Raw genomic sequence first — 20,184 nt, 5'->3', positions numbered from 1 at the left:
CCCACGCCGTCCCTAAACACACATTCGATGATCTAAAACAGATGTACGATGATCTAAAACACACGTACATGGATCAAAAACACGTACGTGGATCTAAAACACATGTACGATGATCTAAAACACACTTACGCAGATGTGATTACACACACCCAGATTGATATACAGACACACAAATGAGTACACACGCACGTGAATTGGACTACACACGCACAGATTGAGATACACTTCTGCAAATAATTTTTCTACAATAATATTTCCATAATTTTGAGAGAGGCTAGGATGTGAAAAAACATCTCTTTTTCTGACAAAGATGCTCCAGATTGTAGATATATATTTTTTTAGCTTTAATGAATCACTCAGTAAAACAAATCTAGAATGTGGAATTTACAGGTGCTTGGTGAGTTTTTGTCAGAGAAACAAACACACTGAGAAGGATGGTCCTTCTGGGCCTTCCAGGGTCTTCATCTTCCTTCTCCAACACACTCAATAAAGGGTTAAGCGATGGAAGTCAAGCCAGGAAAATAGTGTGCGACTGGGGAAAATGGGGAAGTCAACACTCATAGCTGTGTGGCATGCAGAGAATATTTGGGTTGAGGTTTTCTGGAAAGGTCCACGTGGCCAACTAACCAAAGTGCTTTGGGGAGCTCTGCCAGAAGGTACTAATGTGTGACCCAGTCAACCAACGTTTTCTGCTTACTTAAAAAAAAAAAAAAGAGGACTATATTTGGGTAAAGCGGCCTTTTATCAGCCTACTTAAAAATTTGGGTGTCCAGTTGTCTCAGAGGTGGAAAGAAAAAATGGCGCTCGGCACCATCTTGTCACTTCTAACAGCATTGAGACAAATACTGTATATAAAACTGAAGGCAGATAGGCAACGCTCTATTTCAAACACAAGTTTGATGTTCCACTTCCCTCACGACCGTGTGAAATACCAGCTGGCCGTTTTAGGAAACTTCATATGATATTCCACTGACCCTTTCTCAATTCAATGTCAAATTTCCTTTTCTCCTCATAGAGTGTCTGCTAATGTGGAATTCTGAAGAAACTTCCACAAAGTAATATGAAGGTAATGTTATCTTTCTTTTGTTTGGTATGTTAAAATATCATATCATGTGTTTATACTTTAGACATTTATCATCTCACCGCCATTTTTTTTGTCCGAAACTAAAAAGTACTGTTAGCATATTTGTCAGATTGTTTTAGCTTAGCCAAGCTCCCCTTTACTCAGCATTGCCAAATGAACAATAATGATCATATTTGTATATTAATATCACCAAACTGCACACCAACAGTGCTATTACTTGAAGGTAAAACTAAAAGCTTTACTATACACAATCTATGGTAATGTTTGCTGTATCAAATGGTCCTGTGCAACGTCAGATTGAATATGTACAATAATTTTCCTCAAAAGACAAATCATTTCAGGCTTCTGGTGTACAATAAATTGTCATTTCACATCTGGCAACACTCCTGTCACTCTTCTGTCATTCATGTGTAGCTAATGGCTCCTGTTTACTATTCTTTAGGACAGTGATTCTCAAACTGTGGTATGTGGGCTCTATCTAGTATAAATTTTAGTTCAGGGTTCCGCATGGAGGAAAATACATTCCTAATGTAGGCAGGAATGATAAAATCATGGCAAGATAACTTAAAAATAAAGACAACTCCGGGTTGTTTACTTTGTTTTACTTTGGTCAAAATAGAACAAGCACATTATAAAAAACTTACAAATCCCAAATAATCCTCTGGACAAAACACTTCAAGTTTGTTGAAAATTCTGAGGAAATTGGTGCAGTTTCAAAAACCCAACGAAGAACGCAATGAGCTTAGACTTCGTCTTAGTGTATCTACAAAGCCAAGATTAAACTTTAAATCACAGACTTTCTGGGATTGAACAAAAAATACGACATGTAAACTCTTCGAGGTATCAAATACTTCCTTTGTCATGTCCACGTATCAATCCAGTGCCAACTCAACAAACCGCACAAAACGGAGGTAAAAATTATTCAAAAGCGTTTAGTTTTGTCGTTTTTGACAGAGACATTATGGGCGAGTAACGGTCCCAAATAAAACAGCAGGTTTTAAGTTTATTTGAGTCGAGGGAGAGGAGCCGGGGCCACGCTTTACTTTGTACCCCTTGCTAGTCCTAACAGAATTGCTTTTGTGAGATCCAGCGGACATATTTCGAACAGCAGTTTTTTTTCATTCATAAAAATGCATCTAATTTTAATACTTTGCAAACTTATCACGCAGGCCAGATAAATCCTGTTCGCGGGCCTGATCCGACACCCAGACACCCCTGATGTAGTAGTACTACGCCTGTCATGTCTTGTGATCATGTTTTGTTTAGTTATGTTCTGTTTTGCTTAAGATTCCATTGTTTCCTGTTTTTGCACTTCCTTGTTTGCTTTGTTTCCATGCCAACCCATTAAGTTTTCACCTCTCCCCATGTCACGCACCTGTTTTAAATCACCACAGTATTATTCAAGCCGCAGTTGCCAGGTTATCAGCCTGGTAACATGGACTTTTATCACCTTCTACAAACCCATGATATCCATGCTGATGATCCTGTTCCTTTCTAAGTAAGTTATCATTATTCATGCCATAGATTTAAAGTTTTGTTTTCATGTCCCTAGTTTACGTTATAGAATTAGTTTTGTTTCCATAGCCAAGTTTTTATACCTCCTTGTCAGCGCCTTTTGTTTGTTCATTTTGTCAGTGTTAAGATAAAATACGTCCTTACCTTCACTCCTTGCCCGCACCAACTTTCCTTTGCCTTCCAGGAAAACAAACCTCACAGTCCACGCTTTGACATCGCTAAAGCATCATTAAATTAAATATTGTAATGATGTGACTTGAGCGGTATCAAAAGTTTATCAGCCTTCAATAGAAGTTGGTACAAAGCTGTTACTAGGGGCCTTGGCAGACAACAAAATAAACACTTAAGACGCAAACAGAACTGTCTCACTCTGGCATTTCTATCACTCAATTTAATATTCTTCACATTCTCCGGTTACGTCCGCCCTTTTCCAGCCTCCCAGCCAATCAACACGGAGAACACATGTAAACAAAGACAAACATTGACAGAGAAATTTGCATTTAACAATGATGCCTTCAGGGCCATGGGAAGCCACATCATCTGGTAAAAATAAACTACGGTTATACATAAAAAATAATATGGTTATTGTTATATACATACAAAATATATTATCAACCGATGACAAGAAAATTAAATGAGATACAAACTAAGTTAATATGGTAATTTTGTTTCTGGATAGAGTATATACACGTTTCTTCCAGATCAGAGCTGGGCATATATATTGACTCTGGGGCCCCATTGAGAGAAAAAAAATGTGTCTCGGGGCCAAGGTGTATGTGTGTATAAATGATATACCGTATTTTTCAGATTTTAAGTCGCTCCGGAGTATACGTCGCACCGGACGAAAATGCATAATAAAGAAGGAAAAAAAACATATATACGTTGCACTGGAGTACAAGTCGCATATTTGGGGGAAATTTATTTGATAAAATCTAACACTAAGAATAGACATTTGAAAGGCAATTTAAAATTAATAAAGAAAAGTGAACAGCAGGCTGAATAAGTGTACGTTATATGACACATAAATAACCAACTGAGAACATTCCTGGTATGTTAACGTAACATATTATGGTAAGAGTCATTCAAATAACTATAACATATAGAACATGCTATACGTTTACCAAACAATCTGTCACTCCTAATCGATAAATCCCATGAAATCTTCTTCCTCGATGTCGCTTCTAAACAAGTCTGCCAACTCCAAAGATATGTGCCGCTTCCTCTTGTTGTTTTCTGCTGCATGTTTCACTACGTCCAGCTTGTAATCTGCAGTACATGATTTCCTTTTCCGTCCAATTTTTGTTCAGCCCTTCTCAGTTTTTATAAGTTACCGCCAGTGATGAAATTATTCATTTTAATAGCTACGGCAGTAGCATATAGCATATAGCAGTTAGCATTCCATGACCCACAACGCACTTCTGCCATGACCCTCCCCCGCCAAATTCTTATTGGTTTACGTGTGTGTGACGATAGCTGACATTTTCTTCGTCTCTTCCGCGAAATAGATAAATAATAATATTTGATATTGTGTAATCTGCAGTACATGATTTCCTTTTCGGTGCCATTTTCGTCCAGTTTTTATAAGTTACCGCCAACAATGAAATTATCCTTTTTAATAGTTACGGATGTAGCATATAGCATATTCTATCAATCAATATAGCAGTTAGAATTCCATTACCCACAATGCACTTCAGTGTGTAAATGTGGGTGAATGTGGAAATACTGTCAAAGCGCTTTGGGCTCCTTAAAAAGGGGTAGAAAAGCGCTGTACAAGTACAACCCATTTACCATTTACCATTACTTCTGCCATGACCCTACCCCCCCGAATTCTTTTTGTTTGACGTGTGTGTGACAATTGCTGACGTGTGTGACGATTGCTGACATTTTCTTCGTCTCTTCCACGAATGAGATAAGTAATATTATTTGATATTTTACGGTAATGTGTTAATAATTTCACACATAAGTTGCTCCGGAGAATATGTCGCACCCCCGGCCAAACTATGAAAAAAACTGCGACTTATATTTTCAAAAATACGGTATACACGTTTAGCTGTAAAAATCTGCTGTACAGTATGTGTGTTTGGGTCAATTTTTTTGAGGAACACTATCACCAAAAGTCACAATGTCCGATAGGGTTCAAAAAAACGTTATGGCAGACCACCTCAAAAAAACGGAATGGAATTTTACAGTGTTTTTACTGAATGGGACACCCAAAATGTACATGAAAATAAAGAAAGTGGGATTTACAATATTAACTATGAACAATAAAACACTGAATATTAACAACATATGAACATCACTCCTCTTTTACTTCTCAGACCAGCTCCTCGATAGACATCTTTTACAATCAAGCAAAACACAACAAAAGTGTAACACAGCAAAACATGAATGCAAAGTGTAATAAACACTTACAATATGATATATATAACCACATAAAAATCTGCTTCTGCATCGGTTTCTGACACATGCGTTTCAGGCAGGCTGCTCTGAAAACAAACCCTGCATACTCTATTTAGTTTCTCGTCTGAGCTGCTGTTATGTAGATGACCGTAATAACTCGTATGACACCCAAAAGCGCAGATTCCGACCATTGAAATACTTTCTATAGTTCATGACTTGCGGTTATTTAAAAACAGCACTGCACATCATAATGGCGGCTGCAGTTTTGATGTTAAAGGTCTAAAAAAATTATGTAGAACGTCTGGCGGGCCAGATTGAAAATCCTAACGGGCCGTATTTTGCCCATTTCTGTTCCAGAGGGTAATCCATCGTTGGTAGCTACCGATTGTAATGGGAAAAGGTGGAAGTTGTTTGCTTGATAATTATTAGTACAACAAAAAACTACTGTTTTGGCTTAAATCCGTGAAGGGAAGCGTGGAACAAGAGGGAACAAGTGTTATATTACAGTGTTTTGTTTTCCTATATTCAAACACAGTGTTACTGTTTGACCTGTGTTACTGTGGTGCAAATATTAAATATACTTGTTAAATAAATGTCTGCCTTGTTTTTAATGAATACTTAGGCCTTTTACGCTACTGTATTTTAAAGTTGGTCATTATGGTGGTACTTGGAGAGCCAAGTGTTTTCTAAGAAAAGGTGCTTGGTAAAAAAAAGTGTGCGAACCACTTCCTTAGGCTTTGCAAATACAATTCAAACAACTAATACGTACATTTTTAAAAGTAGAAGAGGACTCATGAGAGCGCCAACTTCTGCCAAAGGCTTAAGCCTCCAGGACATGTTTTTGTTTTAACTTTAACACGTATGTCTTTTTCTACCCAACTCTTTTAAAAATTACATAACGGTATGTGTCATAACGGTATGTGTCCTGGATAAATATCCAGCGAACGGTAAAAAAAAACGTATTGGCAAGTGTTTAAAAAAACAGATTTGTATGTAGATTTGCCTAAAACCTGTCCATCTTCTTTTGCGCAGGAACATTATTTGGATGAAGAAGGCAGCACTCCTTCAAAGGAAAAGCAGCATTTGCACAGAATGCGAGTGAAATCAGAATTAAGTGTTCCCACTGGCCGTTTTAATAAGTGAGCCATTGCCGCCGTTGAACAAAGTGACTTCGCCGACTGCCAAAGCAAAGAAGTGGATCTGTCATTTGGAATAAAGTAAGTCGTTTATTTTTACGGCAAGAGTCCCTGCAGTCAGTGGGAAAAAAACATATGGGGGCCTTGAGAGGTGAAGGGGGTACACAACTAAGCTAAGTTGTCAAAGCGAGTACAAACTGAGCTCCTGCTGCACAGGAGCTAAGTGGGGGAAAATAGGTACTATGAAGCCGCAGAGAATGTTTAGTTGGGAGAGAATCAAATAGAGGAGGTGTTTCCCAACATAATAACATGTTTGAACCTTTGCTCAAATTCACAATGTTGATGTTTGAAGATGAACCGTGCACAAGTTCCATTTGTTGTTTTAGCAGAGCTGTGTGTAGCTTACAGGTCAAAATACATTTTCCACGCAAGGAAATGATGAACCTAGAATTAATCAATTCTGTTTTTTATCTTCATTAGTTGTATATACAGTATTTAAGTTATACAATTATAGGACTAAATAAAAGTGAAGTGAAGTGAATTATATTTATGTAGCGCTTTTCTCAAGTGACTCAAAGCGCTTTACATAGTGACACCAAATATCTAAGTTATATTTAAACCAGTGTGGGTGGCACTGGGAGCAGGTGGGTGAAGTGTCTTGCCCAAGGACACAACAGCAGTAACTAGGATGGCACAAGCGGGAATCAAACCTGCAACCCTCAAGTTGCTGACACGGCCACTCTACCAACCGAGCTATGCCGCCCATAAAAACCATGTTCTTAAATTTATTGATTAAAAAATATATATATATTTTTGAACATTCTGAATTGTCACACAAGCGTAAAACAAAGTTATGTTACTGTCAGTGGTGGGCCAGTAAGGCCTTCTCCGCTGGCCTAACATAGCCAGAAATCGTGATCATAATTAAAGATCAAATATTTTTTTAATTTACTTTCCCTAAATATCTAAAAGTATTCATATTCTCTTCATGTCATATTATTTTACTTCCAGTGCTGTTGTTTTTAGTTTTAGTTTGTATCCAATCAGAATTCAGATAGCTTATGTTGCCATTCTGTACGGATTCTGCACGAGGCCTTCAGAATCAACAATGTGGGCGTCCGTGCACTTTAAGTGAACGGGGACATACAGGTGATAGACAGTTGCGATAGCCAATCAGATCACGAGTCGTTGTCAGTCAGGCCTACGAGATGGCCTCACTATGAACGTGACATATATGCGTCCTGTGATTGGATACTCACATTTGAGAGCACAAAGAGTTGAGAGACAGTTGCTGTAGCCAATCACATCACAAGTTGTTGACAGTAGCCCATCTAATTAGCCTGATGTTAACGAGACGGTGATTGGATACTTACTTGTCATTCCAAACACCTGTTCTGTCGATGAAATGGGGAAATGCCCGCCATTTCCACTCGAATGAACCAAAGAAGGGGGGGTTACCACTTGCTTATACGGCGTTGTTGTTTTTTGCAATTTTAATTTTGATTGTACCACATAAGATATATTTTAATTGCTGATGCGTTTACATTGATTTTTTAAATGCACCAGAAAATAACCCGTTTTGTACACTGTTGAGGTGATTGAATGCCTAGTAGGGTGTAAATGTTTTCCTGTATAGTATTTCTCCAGCAATGGTCATTTTGAGAGGTAATCATTGAAGTCGGACATCACTGAAGGCCTATAGTAGGTGGGAAACGCACGGCCCACGACTGGTTACTATGGAGGGTCAAATATGAGAAAATGTTATAAATAAAAATATCATCAAAAATTGATTATCGTTAGAGTTAAATACATAAAGGTGTCAATAAATGTGCCATTAACTTATTTAATGAACTTGTATTTAATCATTTAGATATTCACATAATTATTGATTTTACTATTTCATTATTTAATTAATTATTTCCCAATGTAACTCATTATTTATTATGTAATGATTCAGTTATCTCTTTCATGAACCTATTTGTCAGCATTTCATGAATTTATTATATTTTTAAAACTCCCCCATCTAAGTCAGTGGGTGGGACTAACGGGAACTTAGTCCAATCGTTGCTTTAGTCTGAAGCCTGGAACTTTGGAATTCCCTGCGTTTGTAAATATTACAAAAAATAATTCTGAGAGAAAAAAAAAGTATCAATCTGACTGACTGTGACATTTTTGACACTCCAACAGTTATTTTTATATTATACCAATTATTGATTTACGTCTTAATTTGCTGTTAATAGCCACTTGGGGGTTCTATCTAGACTTCTTAAACTTTACTAAACAGTTTTTTTTTGTTGAAGTTTAAAGCTAGCTGAGCAGTTAATTTAGCTATTTACATGTCTGCTAATGGCTTACTCTCATTGCGTAGCATATTTAGCCCCGTCCTGCAGTGATAATGTACATGATAATGATACATAACATACTAAAAAATGCAGTTTATTCGTCGTAATTGTTACAAGCAGAAAAGAGCAAGGAAAATTCAGCTTACCACAGTAATAGAGGTGATTATTATTAGCTCAGGGGCTGTGCATGGAGGAGACACATAATTAGCTGCAAGCCGCTTGTCAGTCGGCGGAATAAAATTAAATATTGTGTCAGCCAGATGGGTTTGGCGTTTCTGATCGGCAATAAAAGGAATTAATTGGCAATAGCGATCATACACGCTTTAATCTAAATCGGCTTAAACTGATTGGTGGCTGATCAACCAGCACTTCCCTAGTATTGCGTTTAGATAGGGACTGTGGAAAAAGTCATTAAAATAACAAAACTAGTGGGTAAGCCAAGACTTTTGCACAATGTTGGATATAAAAGTAAATATTAATTATAATATCAATGGGAACGTGTCAAGGAGATGTCATAGCAAAGTGAGAGCAGATGCATTTGGTGTCATTAAGTCATCTTGTGAAGTCCTGACCCTGGAGTAACCTCGCACAACAAAACAAAGACGTTGCATTTTGAAGTCTGACTTTACTCTTTAAAACAGGCTAAGGTCAAATGCCCCATTTATAGCATATCTTTAAACACCATCAACATTTTTTCCTCCCTCTTTGTGATAAATCATTTTGGAAATATAAAAAAAAGTTAAAGTTAAATATTTGAAATAAAAATTATTAACGACAAAGAAGGTTAAAAAAAAAAATCAGAAATTCTGTTCTGAATCTTGCATGATTCATATCTGAGATCGGTGCAGGTGTCCTTGAGGAATAGAGTGCAGCTGTTCAAGTCGACTGTCCACTTCCAATAAAAATCCAGATGGAATTGCTGCAGTGGAAAAAAGGATGACATTTACATGCACAACTTGCTGCACTGGACAGTGACACACTATGGCAGGCCTGCATGGTCACTGATGGCTGAAGTTGTGTGTGTGTGCTGTCCACTGAGTGACCACACTTTTGGCTCACATTAACACACTCCAGATGTCATGCGCACTTGCACCTGGAATAACCGTCATTGAAATGTACTTGTTGCTTATTTTCTGTCACACAATTTTTTTCTTTAACGTTGTCAAACAATAAAGAAAAATATATATCTTCAGACATCAATATGTAGGAATCCCAGGTCAAATTCTGAAGTATTAATAAGTAAAAAACAAACACACAAACTCAGTCACGGTTACATGCAGTCAGTGGAAAGTCACAAACTACTGCAGTGCTTCTCAATTATTATGGGGGTCAAACATTTCCAGGAACCCCCTCAAAAACTGTTGAGATCTTGATAATATTGATGTATTTATCTGTGCAGCATACTGTGTGAGTTACATTATTTATACAGTCGTGGTCAGAAGTTTACATACACTCGTAAAGAACATTATGTCATGGCTGTCTTGAGTTTCCAATCATTTATACAACTCTTAATTTTTTGTGATAGAGTGATTGGAGCATATACTTGTTTGTCACAAAAAATATTCATGAAGTTTGGTTCTTTTATGAATTTATTATGGGTGTACTGAAAATGTGACAAAATCTGCTGGGTCAAAAGTATACATACAGCAATGTAAATATTTGGTTACATGTCCATTGTCAAGTTTCACTACAATAAGCCGCTTTTGGTATCCATCCGCAAGTTTCTGGTTAAATTTTGGACCACTCCTTGACAAAATTGGTGCAGTTCAGCTAAATTTGTTGGTTTTCTGACATGGAATTGTTTCTTCAGCATTGCCCACACGTTATGTTGGGATTTTGGGAAGGCCATTCCAAAACCTTCATTCTAGCCTGATTTAGCGATTCCTTCACCACTTTTGATGTATTCGAAAAGAACATGATTTATTATTGCCTTTTGACATATCAGGGCCATTTAATGATGACTTGACATGAAATTATTACATATGGCTCTTTTAAATATAAATGAAGATGTATAAAAGATGTGAAAGAACAGTTTGAGAACAGTCTTAGACTTTATGTCATATTGTGGCAATTTTAACGATACAGTGTATGACTCAATATACATACAGTAAGCTCGATGGTGGTAAAGTTCACATTTGGATGTTAACAGTCTTCCAAAATTCCAAAACGTCTGGCAGGGCCTTTTGGCAGCATAGCTACACAGCTGTTGGCATTGTATGAAACAAAAAAAAATGTTTGAAAGTATGCCTGTGTGCGTATTTGACGAAAATTATATCAAGAAATTCATCTCACCAACTTCAACGTTTTAGTGTTTCTACCGCTTGTATCACGGGTGTGCAGGAGTCTCTCCCAGCTGACTTCAGGAGATGGTAATTCAGGTAATGCCTGGACATCATACCACAAATGTTTGTAGTCTAAAAACACATGTTCCATTGAAAACAATACAATAAAAAACATGTATTTGTAGACATTCCTAACTGTTACAAAGAGAACCTAACCATCAAAATCTAAATACAAATAATTTATGTGAGATTGCTCATCAGTCACTGGGAGGGATGGGTACCTAAAAGAGCTGTGAATGTTTGGGTGTCCCATGATTCGATTCAATATCGAAACTTGGGGTCACGATTCAATAATATATCGATTTTTTTCGATTCGATTCGATTCCCGATTCAAAAACATTATTTTTCCGATTCAAAACGATTCTGTATTCATTCAATACATAGGATTTCAGGAGGATCTACCCCAGTCTGCTGACATGCAAGCAGAGTAGTAGATTTTTTTTTTTTTTCTAAAAAAGGCTTTGTTTTATCAACTGATTGCAATAATGTAAATTTGTTTTAACTATTATACGAACCAAAAATATGACTTATTTTATCTTTTAAAAACATTGGACACAGTGTGTTGTCAATCTTATGAGATGCGATGCAAGTGTAAGCCACTGTGACACTATTGTTCTTTTTTTATTATTTTTATAAATGTCTAATGATAATGTCAATGAGGGATTTTTAATCACTGCTATGCTGAAATTATAACTGATATTGACACTGTTGTTGATAATATTAATTTTTGTTTCACTACTTTTGGTTTGTTCTGTGTCGTGTTTGTGTCTTCTCTGTTGCTCTGTTAATTGCAGTTCTGAGTGTTGCTGGGTCAGGTTTGGTTTTGGAATTGGATTGCATTGTTATGGTATTGCTGGGTAGTGGTTTGTTGGATTAATAAAAATATATATATACAGTATATATATAAAAATAAAAAAAATCGATTTTTTAAAAATGAGAATCGATTCTGACTCGCACAACATATTCGAATCGATTTTTTTCCACACCCCTAGTACCTAACATTTAACAATGAGCTAACAACGATAACTGTGCTGTGCATTTGTTATGTCTTTAATTTCTTACTCCTCTGAGTCTCATTTGCAAGTATTGTATAGTAGCTTTTGCATGCAGTCACAAGTCCAAGATGTTCGATGGCATTAGTGTATATGCTACTACGGTGTGTTCCCTAGTCAGGAAGTAGTCTTTGCAATTAAGTTTAGCCTAATCTGTATGTGGCACCGTTTGATTTTATCAATAGGATTCGGTCGGTGATTATAAAAGTACCTAATTCGGTACCCATTCCTACTCACTGGGTCTATTGTGGACAAAAAGTAAGTAAAGACTCTAAATCATTAGCTAACATATAAAGTTATGATGTGTATAGAGTTTGAAATTTTCCATACTAACTGCTTGTCAGCTATTATTACCTTAGAATATTAACGTCCCACTTTGCAGTTTAATTTAATAAACAACACCTTAGCTGTAATTTGAGCATTCACAATAAGCAATGAAAACAATGTGAATGAAAACATCAAATCTGACTGACCTCTTCTGCTGTTTAAATACAGCGAATACATCTTGAAAGGGCCATCCCTTTGCAAGATGTTGCTTGTCTTTCTCCACACACAACCTTCCTGCAACTTCCTCTTGTTTTAATTTTGGACCAGACTGTTACTTAAAAATAAATATTATCCCATGAGGGATACACCCTTCACCCCCCAACACTTGTTCTCACTCATGTGCAATGACCAACATAAAGAGCTGCGCACATTTACAGTAAGCCCATGCTGGAACACATGTCTTCTTCCTGAGCAACCAAATCCCAATTCTGACATGTGTCAAAAGAAGCAAAGGGGAAAAGCTAAAGAGGAGGACATGCTCTTGCATAACCATGATGTATTTCCATCCTCTGCACCTAGGTGATGATGTTAGCTTAAATACGCACAGGTCAATCGGGCCAGCGAGAGCCAGAGAGCATGTGATGTACTAAGTAAGTACTGTAAGTGTGTGTCCAGCTCCAGAAAGGCCACAGTGAAGTCCACGGTTATTTTTTGATGGACAGGGCAACAGTGCCAACTCCAATACGGGAGACACTGCATACATCAGGATTTCATTATGGCCTTACTGCACATATGCATCACGTCAAATGACTTTTAGCCCCCAAACTATGGTGTCCTTCTCTCAGACTTGTTCATTTTTCCAATATGTCTAATATCCATTGAGAAAAAGTGAGCACATCCTTTCTCTTCTTGGTTACATACAAATTAGGGACCATCAACATTGACATCATGAGACTCAGCACATTTTTTCTTAATAAAACCATGTTTTGCAACTCGCCAATTTAATGCATGTCTTTTGCACAAATATTGAATAAGCTGGTAATAATTTGCATCAAACGAGTTGAGTTTTTGCATTGGAAATGACAAAATAAATGTTGACACTTTTCAAAAGTGCAATCGGTGCACCTGCCAAATCAAACACAGGCAGTTGCTTGGGGCCCCAAGATTTCCTATTTTTTTGTCTTAATTTGTGCACTTCAAAATATATTACCATGCTTAATCAACCATGATCATTTTTGACAGCTCTACTTTTCCTTCACACAAAATGGACATGCTACAACAGTTTGTTCTCGTTCAAACTGTCAAGAGCTCTCTTTTTCCCACCAGTCAATCACTTCTAGCCTTGGTAACAATAGCACTACGCGTCACATCTGGTTCCGACTGTGCTAACAAAGTAATTATTTTTAAAAATGGTTTACACTTTATGTACACACACTTTACACCTATACCCACTTATACCCACTGATTTGGTTTGCCTTGGGCCCTCAAATGACTAAATACTATGGGTAGCTACAATTCAGGGATTACAATTAAATTATAAATGTGTTATTTATACATATTTAATTGTTATATTGTATAATATTATTTTAGTGTATATTTTGTATATATTATATATTATTATTATATGTTCTAAATGTATTCTTTTTAATTGTTAATAATTCTGTATGTATAAAAAGGCACTTCCTTTGACTTCTGAAGTATGCAGTATTGTCATATCGGCTTTTTGGATTTTAGTGCACATGGCATTCATTTACGTATAGAAGACTAGATACATGACAAATGTAGTAGCCTGCTAAGTGAAAAAATAAATAAACGTCTCCACTTGGCGAGCAGCCATCCTTGATTTATTGTTCTTGCCTTCTAAAACCACAGAATGTTTAGACACGTTTGCCCCAGTCGCCACTAACTTGCGGCTCAAAGACGTTTGTCATTTATTTACTCATTCATATTTATTTATGGCAGTGATGCCACACTGTATGTATATTAATTTCTCTCCTGATCTAATCTGCTTGCCAATTTCCTACTCTTAGCGGATTACGATCTGCTATAACATGGTTCCTTTTAGTCTTCTTTTGAAGTCTACAAAGCATTTCTTCTTTACTTTTTTCACTTCTCACATTCAAGCTTGTTTCATGCCGCGGCTGGCATAGATTGTCCTCTCCTTCTCCATGTGTGTCCGTGCTAACCGAGTCAACACATTAAACACAACACATTAAAGTAATGCTAGCAAATGGTTCTCCCATGTTTAGTTGGAGCAAACCTCAAACTAATGTTTAGAGAACATTGGCATCAATGAAGGATTTTACAACCGTCTGTACTACTTTATTTAACATACATAAATAATCGATATTTGCACAGTTCTCCCTCAAGTCAGAATCTTTCACATTCTAATCGCAATGCATTTAAGAATCGATCATTTTTACTACCTCTACAAAATACGCCAGTGGCACCGGCATAAGCGAAAAAGATCAAATTCAATAGTGTTGGAAGAAATGGTACACGGATTTTACAAGGATGTGCAGATCAGTCATCAGTAGAGATGTATACCATTAGATTTTATCGGACGATACCCTTATCTATGCCAGTATTTATCGGTACTCTAATTGGTCCTATATGTAACTTGTGGAAATAAAGATGTGAACTAATGCATTTTAATTAGCATTTATATTAATGCCTCCAACATGATGTACTGTAACATCTCAGCATGAAAGTCTTTTATCAACACCTGTTTTTTAAGTCTTGAACAAGTCAACAAGGGACGGCGTGGCACAGTGGAAGAGTGGCCGTGCGCAACCCGAAGGACCCTGGTTCAAATCCCACCTAGTACAAACCTCGTCATGTCCGTTGTGTCCTGAGCAAGACACTTCACCCTTGCTCCTGATGGGTGCTGGTTGGCGCCTTGCATGGCAGCTCCCTCCATCAGTGTGTGAATGTGTGTGTGAATGGGTAAATGTGGAAGTAGTGTCAAAGCGCTTTGAGTACATTGAAGGTAGAAAAGCGCTATACAAGTACAACCCATTTATTTATTTATTTATATAACTGTTGGTTGAAATAAGCAGGGACATCCATGATAACGTTGCTTGGATAACAACATATGTTGCTCCAAAACCTGTATGTACCGTTCAGTAACAATGGTGCCTTCACAGATGTGTAAGTTACCCATGCCTTGGGCACTAATGCACCCCCATACCATCACAGATGCTGGCTTTTGAACTTTACGCCTATAACAATCCGGATGGTTATTTTCCTCTTTGTTCCAGAGGACACCACGTCCACAGTTTCCAAATATAATTGGAAATGTGGACTCGTCGGACCACAGGACACTTTTCTACTTTCCATCAGTCCATCTTAGATGAGCTCAGGCCCAGCGAAGCGGGCGGCGTTTCTGGGTGCTGTTGATAAATGGGTTTGGCTTTGCATAGTAGAGTTTTAACTTGCACTTACAGATGTAGCGACCAACTGTAGTTACTGACAGTGGTTTTATGAAGTGTTCCTGAGCCCATGTGGTGATATCCTTTACACACTGATGTCGGTTTTTGATGTAGTACCGCCTGAGGGATCAAAGGTCTGTAATATCATCGCTTATGTGCAGGGATTTCTCCTGATTCTCTGAACCTTTTGACGAGGTTAAGGACCGTAGATGTTAAAATCCCTCAATTCCTTGCAATAGCTCGTTGAGAAATGTTGTTCTAAAATGTTCGACAATTTGCTTACAAAGTCGTGACCCTCACCCCATCCTTGTTTGTGAATTACTGAGCATTTCATGAAAGCTGCTTTTATACCCAATCATGGCACCCACCTGTTCCCAATTAGCCTGCACACCTGTGGGATGTTCCAAATAAGTGTTTGATGAGCTTTCTTCAACTTTATCAGTATTTATTGCCACCTTTCCCAACTTCTTTGTCATGTGTTGCTGGCATCAAATTCTAAAGTTAATGATTATTTGCAAAAAAAAAAAAAGTTTATCAGTTTGACCATCAAATATGTTGTCTTTGTAGCGTATTCCACTGAATATGGGTTGAAAATGATTTGCAAATAATTGTATTCCGTTTATATTTACATCCAACACAATTTCCCAACTCATATGGAAACGGGGTTTGTACTTGTCCTCACGTCGCTTTTCGCAGCTAGGAGCAGGGGATCGCTCCCTCGGCTCCATTCAGGAATGCTGGGACTGGCAACCCCGCCTGCCACACAAGCATTGACATGGCCCAGGTCCTGGGGAGTAACACCCGGTAATTCTGCCATGATTATTCAACCTCTCATTTTCATCTGATAGTCTTTTGAAGTCTTTTCTCATACGTTTCATCTCCTCCGCTAGCCCTTCCATGATGCGTTGCCAGCGGGTTTCCTCTGAGTTGGAATGCACCAGAGTCGGGGTACTTGCAGGTGCCCCTGCTGATGGGTAGGTATAGCCACTTCTCAATGTTTCTCGAGCCATGTCACAGCGGCCTGCTATGATCAAGGTTTCCTTCAAGTCAGTCGCTCCTTGCTTCTGACACTTAGCTTTGAGCCATGGGTCAAGCCAAGCACGGAACATGTGAAATGTATCTTCCCTCATGCCACTTTTCCATATTTAGGGAAGGCCTCATCAACAAGCTTCCGTATATCAGCCGCATAGATGTCCAGGCTCTCGCCTCGAACACGACATCACGCGGCAAGATTAGCTCGAAAACTGTCCATGAAATGTTTCTTTCGGAAGGCTTCTTGAAGCCTCTCCTTCACTGTGAAATACCCTGCCTGTGCTGCTGCTGTTAGGCAGTCCCAGCAAGAAGGCAGCCTTAGATAGTTTTGTCAAGAGAATTTGTACCAGTTCGTAATCATAATCACTGCCGGTTCTCACCACATGCCCCCTTACGGCAACTACATATTGGCGCGACCAGCACAAAAAACTTTTGCTGTCCTCCCCGAAGAAGTGTGGCGGAATCTAGATCTTTACATTATTGGAGAGGAACCTGTCCCTCTCTTCATCGTGTTTCCACATATTTTATGTCTAACAAAGAAACGCGGAGTTCCACAAGCTTCCTAACTATACTTTTTACAGCTAAACTAACGTGAGTTAACAGGTGGCTAACTTCAGCCAGTTGACTGAACTTTTACCTTACTGTTCTGGGGAAAACTGGGTTTCTGCACTGGATAAATCCCACCGCTGCCACCAATGTTACTGAAGGTTTATAATAAGATGAAGCCCAGCAGAAAAGACAGACATTCACAAGGGAATCGAGAGGCATGTTCTTTATTGACAACCGCCACGTCTCACCACAACACGCCTCGCCTCTTGTCAAGGCACTCCCCTCTCACATGCACGCTTCCTTCTTCACAATAAGAGCGCGACACGCAACATGAAAAATGGCTTACACAAGTAATCTTTAGCAATCACCTAATCAATTACTATTCCCACCCCTAATTTGAGTTTAGGATTGTAATTACAAAAAAAGCATCATACAAGTAATATGAATAACATTTGATTGATTTTGGAATTATATAGTTTTGGTTTTCAGGGTGTTTAAAAGGGAGTTACAAATTGATAGTCAATTCGGGCATACATACATATGCAGTGATTTCACTTTAACCCTCATCCAAGTCCCTCCTCTGATGCTGAGCCAAAATGATATATCTCCCTGGCTGTAGGCTCTTCGCTTGGGAACGTGCATCAGGATTATTCGCAAAAAAATGTGTGCCACAGACATTTTTATACAGCTTAAGCATTCCCTACACTGAGTGAATAAAAGAGCACACGTCTCTGAATAAAAGGTTTTCTGTGCACCCTCGAAAGGGTGACAAAAGAGAGGCTTAATGATAAGTTAGTCATGGTTCTTTCCATCTTCTCTCCAGATGTTTAAAGGCCTACTGAAATGAGATTTTCTTATTTAAACGGGGATAGCAGGTCCATTCTATGTGTCATACTTGATCATTTTGCGATATTGCCATATTTTTGCTGAAAGGATTTAGTAGAGAACATCGACGATAAAGTTCGCAACTTTTGGTCACTAATAAAAAAAGCGTTGCCTTTACCGGAAGTAGCAGACGATGTGCGCGTCACGTCACGGGTTGTAGAGCTCCTCACATCCTCACATTGTTTACAATCATAGCCACCAACAGCTAGAGCGATTCGGACCGAGAAAGCGACAATTTCCCCATTAATTTGAGCAAGAATGAAAGATTCATGGATGAGGATATTAACAGTGAAGGACTAGAAAAGAAAAAAAAGGCGAGGGCAGTGAGAGCGATTCAGATGTTATTAGACACATTTACTAGGATAATTCTGGAAAATCCCTTATCTGCCTATTGTGTTACTAGTGTTTTAGTGAGATTATATGGTACCTGAAAGTCGGAGGGGTGTGCCCACAGGTGTGGTGACCGCCAGTGTCAACGGTGGGAGAAGATAATAGTCCGCAGCAGCTGCAGGAGGACGCAAGCTCCGCTCATAACTACGGTAAGAGCCAACTTTTTACCACAATTTTCTCCCCGAAACCTGCCGGTTGACATGTGGTCGGCATCGATGTTCTCATGACCGCTCCGTTGCATAGTAAGGCTTCACCTTCGGGAATTTTAAACAAGGAAACACCGGCTGTGTTTGTGTGGCTAAAGGCTAAAAGCTTCCCACCTCAATCTTTCTACTTTGACTTCTCCATTATTAATTGAACAAATTGTAAAAGATTCAGCAACACAGATGTCCAGAATACTGTGTAATTATGCGATTAAAGCAGACTACTTATAGCTTGGATCGGTCTGGAAAATAATGTCCGCTACAACCCGAGACGTCAAACGCATGCGTCATCATACCGCGACGTTTGCAACAGGACACTTCGCGGGAAATGTATAATTGCAATTTAGTTAACTAAAAAGGCCGTATTGGCATGTGTTGCAATGTTAATATTTCATCATTGATATATAAACTATCAGACTGCTTGGTGGGTAGTAGTGGATTTCAGTAGGCCTTTAAGAAGACAGTGAGAGTGCACACAGTCTTAAAGGGGAACTGCACTTTTTTGGAACTTTTTTTGGAATCGATCACAATTAATTTGAGGGACAAGAACACATATGTCGGGTGCTGATAAAAAAGCTAGCTTATCTCTTGCCGTAGCTAGCCTTTACGGCTAATAACGAAGCATGCCAATGTATTAATCCGCTGGAAAAAGTGTTCCTCCACGATCGCTCTTACAATAACAATTTTGCTACATCTTGGTTATTATACAGGGTACGGAACAAAAATTAAGTATTGACGGATTTTTAAAGCCACCTAGAACCCGACGTTTTTTACATGTTAGACTGCAAAAAAAACTTTTGTTTTCTTGTTTCCTACAAAGATTGGGAATGATTGGCAAAATTTTTAAAAAAGTGCAGTTCCCACTTAAGATTACCAGCAACTCAAACTACGGAAAAATGTTGATTTCATCATAATACAGGTTGTCTACATGTTATTCAAAATAGATACTTTTAATTAGTAAGGTGTGTCACTCTACAGTATGTGTGTGCCTGATATTGTAGCAATATTAGAGGAAATGTTTATACTGTATTTATGTGCAGCATATGTGTTCTATGCAATAGTATCCCCAAGTGAGTAAATAAAGGCTCATGTATTCTGTGATGCATTGAAGATGAAAGTTGCCCACGTGTCAGAAGTGTTCCGCTCCATATTCTCAACATATGTTCTTTAGTTGCCGACAAGGAAGCTTTTTCACATCACTTTTTATAGCCTCTCTGCTTGATTTAACCGTCTTTAATAGATACCAGCGCTGGAATGTTATGCAACAAGGGTGGCTCTCCGACTTTTCTAACAAGCATTTCTCTCAGTGTTCTACAGCATCAAAGAAAGTCAAGTGGGCCGGAACTTCATCAATCCTTGTATTATTTGTTCATTGTTCTTTTCATTTGAAACAAACACCAGAAAAAGGATAACAACCTGTTTTTTTTATCATTCGTTTTTTTATGCATAACTAAAAAAAATGTTGCTCTTATTATGCAAAAAAGTAAATAAAACATGAATAAGATTGACAACAGGCATATAAATACAATTTTACAGATCCATTTAATGAGTCAAGT

The 20,184-nt window shown here is 38.1% G+C and overlaps 1 long non-coding RNA gene across 1 annotated transcript; it reads left to right on the top strand.

Moving 5' to 3' along the window:
* The first annotated feature begins 1,013 nt into the window (after positions 1-1,013).
* LOC133558771 (uncharacterized) lies at positions 1,014-18,574 on the top strand. The gene is made up of 5 exons (XR_009807983.1): positions 1,014-1,066; positions 6,032-6,216; positions 16,266-16,373; positions 16,460-16,543; positions 18,490-18,574. It is a non-coding gene; the product is annotated as an uncharacterized LOC133558771 (long non-coding RNA).
* The last annotated feature ends 1,610 nt before the right edge of the window (positions 18,575-20,184 follow it).

This window comes from Nerophis ophidion, linkage group LG09 (genome assembly GCF_033978795.1).
Source record: "Nerophis ophidion isolate RoL-2023_Sa linkage group LG09, RoL_Noph_v1.0, whole genome shotgun sequence".
Classification (NCBI taxonomy): domain Eukaryota; kingdom Metazoa; phylum Chordata; class Actinopteri; order Syngnathiformes; family Syngnathidae; genus Nerophis; species Nerophis ophidion.
The sequence above is the reverse complement of the archived record's forward strand: the minus strand, read 5'-3'. Positions and strand labels throughout refer to the sequence as shown.